This window comes from Lutra lutra, chromosome X, assembly GCF_902655055.1.
Source record: "Lutra lutra chromosome X, mLutLut1.2, whole genome shotgun sequence".
Lineage (NCBI taxonomy): Eukaryota > Metazoa > Chordata > Mammalia > Carnivora > Mustelidae > Lutra > Lutra lutra.
Genome location: NC_062296.1, coordinates 47,252,731 through 47,263,701, shown reverse-complemented (window position 1 = coordinate 47,263,701; position 10,971 = coordinate 47,252,731). Strand labels below are relative to the sequence as shown.

General features: G+C 43.2%; 1 pseudogene; it reads left to right on the top strand.

Annotated features, from left to right (window-relative positions):
• Positions 1-414: 414 nt before the first annotated feature.
• On the top strand, positions 415-1,166 carry LOC125092146 (eukaryotic translation initiation factor 4E type 2-like; annotated as a pseudogene).
• The last annotated feature ends 9,805 nt before the right edge of the window (positions 1,167-10,971 follow it).

Here is a 10,971-nt window from a genome sequence, read left to right as displayed (position 1 = left end):
CAATAAGGCCAGCATTGGAACTGATCCCTATTTCTTCAATTGGGCACCAGATTAAGTAGCTGGCTTATGTTTAGGGTCCCCATTGAATGAAAAATACGTGTTTAAACACTAGAACACACTCTCACACTGTGAGAAGCACATAGAAACTGAGATCACCTAAGTGAAGAGCAAATTCAAGTCTCTCAACTCTCATTCACTCAAAGACTTAGATTCACTGAGTGGAATAGTAGATGGATTCACCCCATTATTCATATTATTTCCTACACATGTATATGATGTGACCCCACAACCCAGAGGAGGTCACATGCCCCCAAATGGGAGTGTTTGGAGATAAAGTCAGAAAATGCCTCTCAAACTGAAATTATCAAGAATTAACAGAAGAGGGCCCAGCAGAGTGGAAGTCACTCTGTGAGGCAGTGGTGATGGCAGTGGTGAGAGGATGAACAACAAGTTCAGTGCACTGAAAGATGATGACAGTGGGGACCATGATCTGAATGAAGTAAACAGCCCAGAGAAGGAAAAAACAGAAAGAGACAGGAGTCAGGGCAGCAGTAAGACGAAGGCTGTTGCCCCTGGACCAGCGGGGCATCTCCTGCAGTACAGCAATACTTTCTGATATGCCAGAAGAACCCAGGATGTCTCACCAGCTCACAGAGTTGTGAATAGAATATCAAACAGATTGGCACCCTTTGCCTTTGCAGAGTAGTTCTGGAGGTTTTACAGTCACATGGTAGGTCCTGGGGACCTGACAGGCCACAAGGACTTTCATTTCTTCAAAGAAGGAAATAAATCTATTTGGGAAGATGATGCAAAAAAAAAATGGTGGCAAGTGGATTATCTGGTTCCAGAAAGGCTTGGCATCTCATTGCTGTGAGAATCTTATCCTGGACATGCTGGAGGAACAGTTCATGGTTGGGGAGGAGATCTGTGGGGCTGCGGTCTCTGTCCAGTTTCAGAAGGACATTATTTCAATATAGAGTAAGACTGCCAGTGACCAAGCAACCACAGTCCAAATCCAGGAAGTGATTTGGCGAGTGCTTAACCTACCTCTCAACACCATTATGGAGTACAAAACCCACACTGGCAGCATCAAAATGTCAGGCAGGCTGGGCCCCCAAAGGGTCCTTTTTCAAAACCTCTGTAAGCTACTGTTGAATGTGCCATGACCTTCTCCCTCTCTGGATGGCACCATCATTGAAGCTGGCAACATCAGAGTCTCTTGTTCTGTTGGTGTGCTACCTGGAAGATCCCTCTGTCCTGGACAAGAGGAATTTTTCTTTAAAGATTTCTTTATTTACTTGAGAGAGAGAGAAAGAACATGCACAAGCATGAGGGGCAGAAGGAGAAGGAGAGAGAATCTTAAGCAGTTTCAGTGCTGAGCATGGAGCTCAAGGCAGAGCTCGATCTCAAGACCTTGATATCACAACCTGAGTGGAAACCAAGTGCTTAACCAACTGTACCACCCAGGTGCCCTGCATTTTATATTTTAAGAACAAGCTGACAAGCAGCAGCTACAACAGCTGAGATCACTTAATAAATGGTGCTAAACTAGAAAAAAAAATAACAAGAGAGGAAGATTGGCAAAAAGTAGAAAACCTGGAGAGAATGTGTGCTTATAATATTTGAGGGCTTCCCACATTTCCATAAAGTATACTACATATCTTCTAAACATAATCAAGGATACCAGGAGCCTTACAAGTTCAATTAGGCTTATTCTGAAGTAGAAATTACTTCAGAATGGGATTCATTGGGGGTGGAGTGGGGTGTCTTGGAAACTCTAACAAGACTGAGGTAATTGTTGTGTTGTCATAACAAAAGGGAAGTTTACATATTATCTTCAAAAAGTAGTAACCAAACCCAAGAATTTGTCAGTGTCGGTGTCAGTTAGCTCTATATAGGGAGGAGAGTTCTGTACGTGGCAGACCCAAATCTTGGTTCCTATTAAGGTATATTCCACTATGGAGTGGCTCCTTTGTGGCTTTGAAGGAACTATCTGCAAAGATTAGTCTGTCTTTTTTGCTCAGAGTCCCATTGCATCCAGCCTCTTCTGATTACAATAATAGCTAACATTTTTAAAATAATGATTTCTCTGTGACAGGCCTAATCATATTTTTATTTGACTCAACACACTGAGGAGGCTTCTAGTCACTTTATTTCACTACTTGAAATTTCTCTTTTGTTTGGATCTGTCCTCTTCACTCTTAGGGGACTAAAAGCTGAGAGAAGTTTCTAAGGAAATAGAGCCTTTTATAGCTTGATTCAGATGTATATTCTCTGGTTCTGTAATAAAACTGCTTCACCATACCTAGTAATAAATCTAACCAAAGAGGTGAAAGACCTGTACTCTGAAAACCATAAAACACTAATGAAGGAAATTGAAGATGACACAAAGACGTGGAAACATATTCCATACTCATGGATTGGAAGAACAAATATTGTTAAAATCTATATACTACCCAAAGCAATCTACACATTTAATGCTTCCTTATCAAAATACCAACAGCATTTTTCACAGAGCTAGAACAAACAAACCTAAAATTTGTATGGAACTGCAAAAGACCCTGAATAGCCAAAGCAAACTTGATAAGAGAAAGACAAAGCTGGAGGCATCACCATTCTGAACTTCAAGTGATATTACAAAGCCATAGTGATCAAAACCAGTATGGTACTGACACGGAAATAGACACATAGATCAATGGAACAAAATAGAAAGCCCAGAAATGAACCGACAACTATTTGGCCAATCAATCTTCAACAAAGCAGGAACGAATATCCGATGGGAAAAAGACAGTCTCATCAACAAATGGTGTTGGGAAAACTGGACAGCAACATGCAAAATAATAAAACTGGGCCTCTTCATTATAACATAAACAAAAATAAATTCAAAATGGACTGAAGACCTAAATGTGAGACAGGAAACCATTAAACTCCTAAAGGAGAACACTGACAGTAACATTTTTTTGACATCTGACATAGCAATGTTTTTCTAGATATGTCTCCTGAGGCAAGGAAAGGAAAGCTGAAATAAACTATAGGGACTATATCAGTATAAAAATCTTCACAGCAGAGGAAATAATCCACAAAACAGGCAACCTATGGAATGGGAGAAAAAATTTGCAAATGGCATATCTGATAAAGGGTTACTATCCAAAAATCTATAAAGAACTTATAAAAACTCAACACCCAGAAAACAAATAATACAATAACAAACAGGCAGAAATCAAAAATATACATTTTTCCAAAGAAGACATACAGATGACCAACAGACATATGAAAAGATGCTCAAAATCACTTACCATCAGGAAAATACTATTCAAAACTACAATGAGATATCACCTTACACCTGTGAGAATGGTTAAAATGAATAACACAAGGAACAGTAAGTGCTGACAAGGATGTGGATAAAGTGGAACCCTCATGCACTGTTGGTGGGAATCCAAACTGGTGCAGCCACTCTGGAAGACAGTATGGAGGTTCCTCAAAATGTTAAAAGTAGAACTACTTTATGATCTAGCAACTGCGATACTAGGTATTTATCCAAAGAATACAGAAATACTAATTCAAAGTGAAACATGTACTCTGATGTTTATAGCAGCACTATCTACAATAACCAAATAATGGAAACAGCCCAAGTGTCCATTGACTGATTAATGGCTAAAGAAGGTGTGGGACACACACACACACACTGGAATGTTATTGAGCAATTAAAAAAAAGAATGAAATCTTGGCATTTGCAATGACATGGATGGACCTAGAAAGTATAATGCTAAGCAAAATAAGTCAGTCAGAGAAAGGAAAATATTATCTGATTTCACTCATATGTTGAATTTAAGAAAGAAACAAAACAAACTAGCAAAGGGGGAAAAAAAGAGTGATTCAAACCAAGAAACAGAGTTTTAGCTATAGAAAACTGTTTGTTACCAGAGGGAAGGCACGTGGAGATGGGGGAGTGGATGATTTTAGGTGATAGGGATTAAGGAGTGTATTTATTGTGATGAGCACCAGGTATTGTACAGAAGTGTTGAATCACTTTATTGTACACCTGAATCTAATAGTACACTGTGTATTAACTAACTGGAATTTTATTTTATTTTATTATTACTATTTTTTACTAACTAGAATTTTAATAAAAACTAAGAAAAAACCTGCCTGGCCATTGTGGTGAATCCATTTTGATATCTCTGTGCAGTTCATATGACTCCTTAAATTGCGCCCCCACCCCTGCCACTTTCCAGTTTCTTTCTTATAATGGTGGGATCCTGGCAATGAATGTGATTTATAAATGTTGTTCCAGGGGAGCCTGGGTGGCTCAGTGGGTTAAGCCTCTGCCTTCGGCTCAGGTCATGATCTCAGGGTCCTGGGATCGAGTCCCGCATTGGGCTCTCTGCACAGCGGGGAGCCTGCTTCCCTCTCTCTCTCTGCCTGACTCTCTGCCTACTTGTGATCTCGGTCTGTCTAATAAATAAAGAAAAATCTTTAAAAAATGTTGTTCCAATCCTAGGCCTAAGTTCCTTGGCCTAAGGATGAGAGCCTGACTAGAAGCTCTTACCAGAAATTTTAAATTTTGTGTGTGTGTGTGTGTGTGTGTGAGAGAGAGAGAGAGAGAGAGAGAGAGAGAGAAAGAGAGAGAGAGAGAGAAATGGAATTGGATTGTTTCCCCCCTGTGTTGAACCTTCCAAAGTAAACAGTAATGCCATGGCTCTGTGGGGAAGTTCTATTTCCTGTGCTCTCTGTGGAACTGAGAAAGCTGCTCATCAGAGAGAGAAGCAAAAAGAAACATTATAAAGAGAAGGATAAATGATATTTTTTATTGTCTAAGTTTCTGAAGACTTTACAGTTGCCTTTTCTTGTCCATTCCTGAAATCCAATAACATTCCTGACCTTGAGTTTTGTGACACACCCCTACCTCCTTATAGTAAGTTTCCCTATTTTGATGGAAGTAGCTTACATTGGTTTCTATTACTTGTAACCGAAGAATCTTGGCAGAGAGACTTTAGTCAGGTTGATCATCATGCCTAAGTCTCCAAATCAATTTTCTTTCATTTGTCTTTTAGCATTGTGTCTAGAAGAAAGTTTAAGAATACCCTCTATCCTCCATGCTTTAGTCTATTCTCTAGGCCCTTTCTTTCCACTGGCTGACATGCTGCAGATAAACTAGTTACTCTTGCCAGTACCCAAGGGGTTGAGCCAGAGCCAAGTCACAAGTCAACGCCAGCAAAGTAGCTGCATTTATTTCCAGTAGATAATTTATATACATATTTAGAGTGGATTGGGAGGTTGTTGCAGGGAAAATGGAAAGAAGGAGAATATTGGAATGAATATAGACACCAGATTAGTAGAGGAATGAAACACATTTTACTGGACAATCTATAGTATCTCAGTCAGGGATCTCAGAAAGGACAGAGCAGAGAACTCTGGGTCAATTCTTCCAAAGTTAAGTTGTTATGTTAGGCAAACTGCTTTATGTGCCATAGGTTGCTTCTGAGGCAGTGAGGGCAGAAATGTACAAGAGCTGAAGAGTACGCAACCAGAGAAGACAGGAAGTCCAAGTCAGGGAAATAGGAGAAAGAAGGTGAAGGGGCAGGGTGACAGGATAGAAGAAAAATGAGGTAGAAAGCTCTAGAGATAAACTGGAGCATTCTAAAAGCACTAACTCAGGAACCAGTTGACTCATCTGGAGGTCAGCCAAACCAGACAGGTAGCCCCATGTTGTGTTGATATAACTAGCATAGCCAAGAGATTTCAAGGCAGTGATTTGGCTTTCCTGATTATTTTGGCAGACTGCACTCCCACCACTATACTTATATCAACTTGATTTAGATGAGTGCCTTTGTAATTGCCACTATAGCCTTTCAACCTATATCAAATGATCCTGCATTCTATTGGAGGTCTCCATTTCTCCCCATCCCTGTTTACAGGTAGAATGTTTATAGAGACATTACAATTGTGCTTCTGACTAATGTCTATCATTATTTGGCACACATTTAAATGTAAATGAAATCCATTTTTATATTTGGTCATTTTCTCCCAGGGCAAAATGTTCTATTATATCCATGAGAAATTCAAGAAAGAACAGAGGGTCTACTCAGGCTTACTTGTTTGCAAGAAATCCCCTCCATCTAACTCAGATAAGGTGAAATTTATTCTAAAGCTGTGAGTAGAGTAACAGGGTGGAAGGAGTAGTACATAAATCCAATAATAAACACTAACAGGAATGGAATTTATTAAGATTAGAGTGGGGGATAGTTTTGGCTTTAAATTAGTCCTAGAGAATTTCAGTAAAAGTTCATTCATTCTAGTGACTAAGTGACTCTTCTTTATACCCCATCACCACTTGATTACCTCTAATTAGTCATCATCACTCATAAATCTCCTTGTACATGGCCTATCATGGCTTCTCCAGTCCCAACTATACCTCATGACCAATAATTCACTGTTTTCTGTTATTGTAGTTTTGTTTCATATTTTAGATTTAAGAAATAAAGTATGTGATTAATCCAGCTCATTCTTTTAAGGCAGCCTACACCAGCAAGTTTATACCCTCAGAAAGGTCTTTCTTTCTCCCCCACCACAAAAATTTAACCGGTGGGGAGGGAAAACAAGTGGAGTAATGTAGTAGAAAATATGGCTACTTAGCTGTCACTAGGGATCTGGAAGAGCATAAAATAGTGGAATATGACATGAGGTAGAAGGAAAGAATACAGCTGAGGTACTGGTGCCTATGACAAAGAAAACTAACATGGGGAATCAATCTAAGCCTGAGACAGGGTCTTAGGCCCAAACAGTAGAAAGATTGTTATGGGGCTCCCTTACAGGGACATTTATGGCATGTATACTTTGGACCACCCAATTTAAATTCATTGACTCATTTTTCTGGTCTCCTACTATCCCTGAGGAATAATTATTATTAATGCAATTGTATAGATGGAGAAACTGAAGCCCTAAGAGTAATTATCGAAACTTATGAGCAAGTAATTGACAGAGAAAAGATATAAGCCTAGAGTGCCCAAGATCTATTCCACCTGTTCTTGTTAGAGAACAGAAAGCCCCTATATGTGGGTGTGGGTAGTGGTCTTCTTTGCAGAGATAGGCCCCTAAGTAGAAAGCCATGCAAATATCCTGGGAAGTTGGGTTAGCCTTTTGGGGCCATCTGAGTTAGGATGGTCTCAATATTGGGTAAGGGGTAAATAAAACATGTGGAAGGATGAGTTACTTGGGGAAATACATGCTGCCAGGGAGAGGGTATGTGAAAACAGCTACTTCAAAATGAGTAAAGTGATTTTGACCCCCTCCAATAACCAGCCCAGACAAAGACTCTTTGAGGGCCCCTGGATATCAAGCAAGGCCCTGGAAATTAGCCCTCAGTGGTGATAATTCTACTGAATAATAAGAGGAACAAAGGAGTAAGGCATAGAAGAGTTCATTTTGGAGTTCTACCTCCATTTTGAGACACAGAGGAATGCAGAAGACAATGTTGTGTATTCCCAGGGAAATGCAAATTAGAGACTCCTAATAATTCTTCCATACTTTCCTCCTCATCCCTCTCCCTCCATAAGAGAGGCTGGTGTGGGTGGGTGGGGGCGTGCACAAGGACTCTGGCTCAGCTTCTGCAGACTTCATGCCTCAATCTTGGGGCTATGGTGCCACTCACTGCCCAGAGTTTTCCTTAGGAGGAAGAGTGAGCCTGGGTGCAGCAGGTACTGTCTCCCGGAGCAGCAAGCAGACTTTCTGAGAAGTCAGGGGAACAGAAAGATTCACTTACTTCCTTACTTTCTGTAAGTAAGGGTGGAGAGAGCCTTGGTGGAAAAGGGGTTTGAAAAATGGCATTTAGTTCCCCTATTGGCCTCACTTTAACCATAGACAAAATAGGTATAAGAGCAGCTGCCTCTCAGGATTGGGGGTGGGGTGGGTCAGATGTGATAAGGGATATGAGAGCATCTGGGAACTGTAGGTTGCCCACCCAAAGGTGGGGGCACCCTGTTATTGTTGAAGGGAGCCTGTGTGTCCAGATATGCTGGGGGGGGGGGTAGACCCCTGTGTTCATGGAGCTAAAGGATGAAGGAGGTGTGTCAGGAGGGGGCGGGGTGAATGAGGAGGCAAAGAGCTGAAAGATTTCCCCATCACAGGGGGGAACTCTGGCCCTTGCAAGGCTTTGAGGCAGATGGACTGCAAGGCTGGATCTCCCAGAACATGCCACCCTAGAGGAGGATGAGGGTATGTGGGTGTGTGGGGGAGAGGAGTGGAAGTGGTTACCATGGCCCTCTCCTTCACTCCTACTTAGGCAAGTGGCTGAAGGAAGCAAGTGGGTGGAGGGGTGTCAGAGGGGAGCAAATTGAAAAGGCGAGTCTTATTATTGACCTGGTCCATTTCTGGGTCTCCCTTCAGGTTTTGGGGTAGGTTTCTCAAGCCTAGGGAATCCCACAAGCTAGTTCACCTGTGTGAACCTAGGGCAGCTGGTGGGGGCTCACCTTCACCCTGCATGGTACCCAGGGACTGTGTGGTGAAGGAGCCTACCTGAGCTGGGAGCCCCCACTAGTGTAGTTGGCCACTCCTCCCCAGGAGTTCTGGGACAACTATTACGGGGAACTGGTGGGACTGATTGGTGGGCCAGTTCTTTGGAAGAAGCAGCCCCAACAAATGTTGACTTGTGAGGAGAAGGTGTCCCTCCAGGCCCGGCCCAGGGTTGGAGGCTGGAGAGGAGGGCAGAGGAGAAGAACCGCTTCCGACCAAGAGTTTCCTGGAGCTGACTCCCACCCCCAGCCCTCCGTCTTTGAAAGCCCCTTGCCTAGAATCACTTAGATCCTTCTCCAGCTGCAGGCCGACTCTGTCCTTGGGACCTTGGGGCCAGATCAGGTAGGGGAAAGAGAGAAGAGGGCCACTGGTAGGAAGGGGTTGTCGCCCCTCCAGCCTGGATCACCTCCAGGGCTCTGGATCAAGTGCTTGGTGGGGGCGGCAGTGGCGTGGGTGGGGGATCTAGGAGGACCTGAGCGCAGGACACATGGGAGCCTATTCAACTGGCTTTCCAGACAGTTGGTAGAACCTGAGGTTAGGTTCTCCATCCTTCCTTCCCGTCTCCTTCGCCTGGGCGGTCCCAATTCCCATCTGTGTAGCAAGGTCAGATTTATCTCCGTGGCGCGTCTCCGAGATTCTAACCCTTCCCAGATGCGGAAGTGGATGGAGGGCCACGGAGGGGCAGGAGCCATGCCCTTTCCCACCTAAGGAGACAAGAGGGCAGTGGCAGAATGAAGAGATTGCTGCAGCTAGGGCTCCATGGACCCCAGCCCCATCTCCATCACCCGGCACTCCCCAAGTGAGAGTGTGGGGTGGGCTTGGAGGCCTGGTGGGAAATGGTACTAGTTAACACCCCCTTCCCGGGATCCCAGGGCCCAGTTATTGCAAGGGCAGTGTAGGGTGGGTGTGCAGTGGAAAAAGGGTAGTGGTTGCCTGTTTCTACCCTCTCATCCCTGGAGCATATAGGCCCCGGGAGCAAGGAGGCTCTGGGCTGGGGGTGCTGAACTGGTGCTGTCAGTTCAGGCATCCTACTGGTTAGGCAAGAGTGTTGCTGGGCTCAGCTCTGGCACTTATTAGATGTGAAGAATGGCAAATTTTTTAAGAAGATTTTTTATTTATTTCAGAGAGAGACAGAGAGAGATAGAGCATGAATGGCAGGGGCAGGAGGAGAGAGAGAGAGAGTCTTGGGCAGACTCTCTGCTGAGCACGGGCTCAGTCCCATGACCATGAGATCATGACCTGAGCTGAAGCCAAGAGTTGGAGGTGCTTCAATGACTATGCCACCCAGGTGCCCCAGCAATGGGCTAATTTTATTCTACTGGGCTCTGGTTCAGCAGGAAACCAAAGCTGGGGAGCTCATAGTTCTTCTGGGTGGATCTGACTAGGTGGAAGCCAGTCACAGGGCAGCAGGGAGGGGAAAATGCTGTGACCTTCATCCCGGGGGGGGGGCGCATTCTCAGAGAGGACAAAATTTTAGTACCTAGGCATGTATGTTCCAGGTCACTGTGTTGGAATGGAATCCAGAACCTGTCATTGGGTCCTGGAAGTTCACTCTTAAACACTTAGGAGGAAAGGTGTCAAGGGAAAGGTCTATTAGAGGGCCAAATATAAGAATACCCCTCTCTAAAGAGAAGGGACATTCCCACTGAATTTGTTAGGCACACCTGGAGCTGGCAAATGTGCAATTTGAGAGTGTCAAAATCAGTAACCCAAATAGAGTCCTGACAGATCACCTGTCCTGAGAAGATGGAAGCGGAGAACAGACACTCTAACATAAGACCAGGGAAATGCTCCAAGAAAGTAAGAGGGAAGAGTCTCAAATAATTTAAAAAAATGGGCATGATGTTTTGCTTGCATCCTTCCTTCAGGAGGGCTGGCTATTTTAAAAAGCTAGCACAGGTACTAGCACCACCTCTCTTTCTAGGCTTTCCTCATTCTGAGCTAGACCAGAAATCCTTGTGTTTGACTGACGGAAGGCCTAGATTCTTTCTGGGGGGATTTCTGGCTTGGAGGTGAGCCCCGCTGACAGTGTTTCAGGATCTTCTAACACTTCTCAATAGACCAATCTTAGAACTCGCCAGGTTTCAGCTAATGGGAACTTTATTTCCTCTCCTAATAAAAACAGCTTCATTTTTTGATCATAAAAATGACATTTTATAAAGTTGTTTAATAAAAATAGCAATCTGTGAAAAATGTTGATACTGTCTTCCCCCTTCTGCTTTTTTGTAAAATAATAATCAAAACACACCCCCAAATATTTGTGTGTATATCTAGGTAGGATTTTGGGAATATAGAGAAAAATGTAGAAGAGTATGCAAATTTTTAATATAGGTTATCTATGGTAGGGTGGAGGTAATGTTGTCATGGAAGGGAGGAAGATAGTGAAAAAATGGAAAGGTAAAAAAGCCACATTAAAAAAGAAACATATGTGGGGCACCTGGGTGGCTCAGTGGTTTAAAG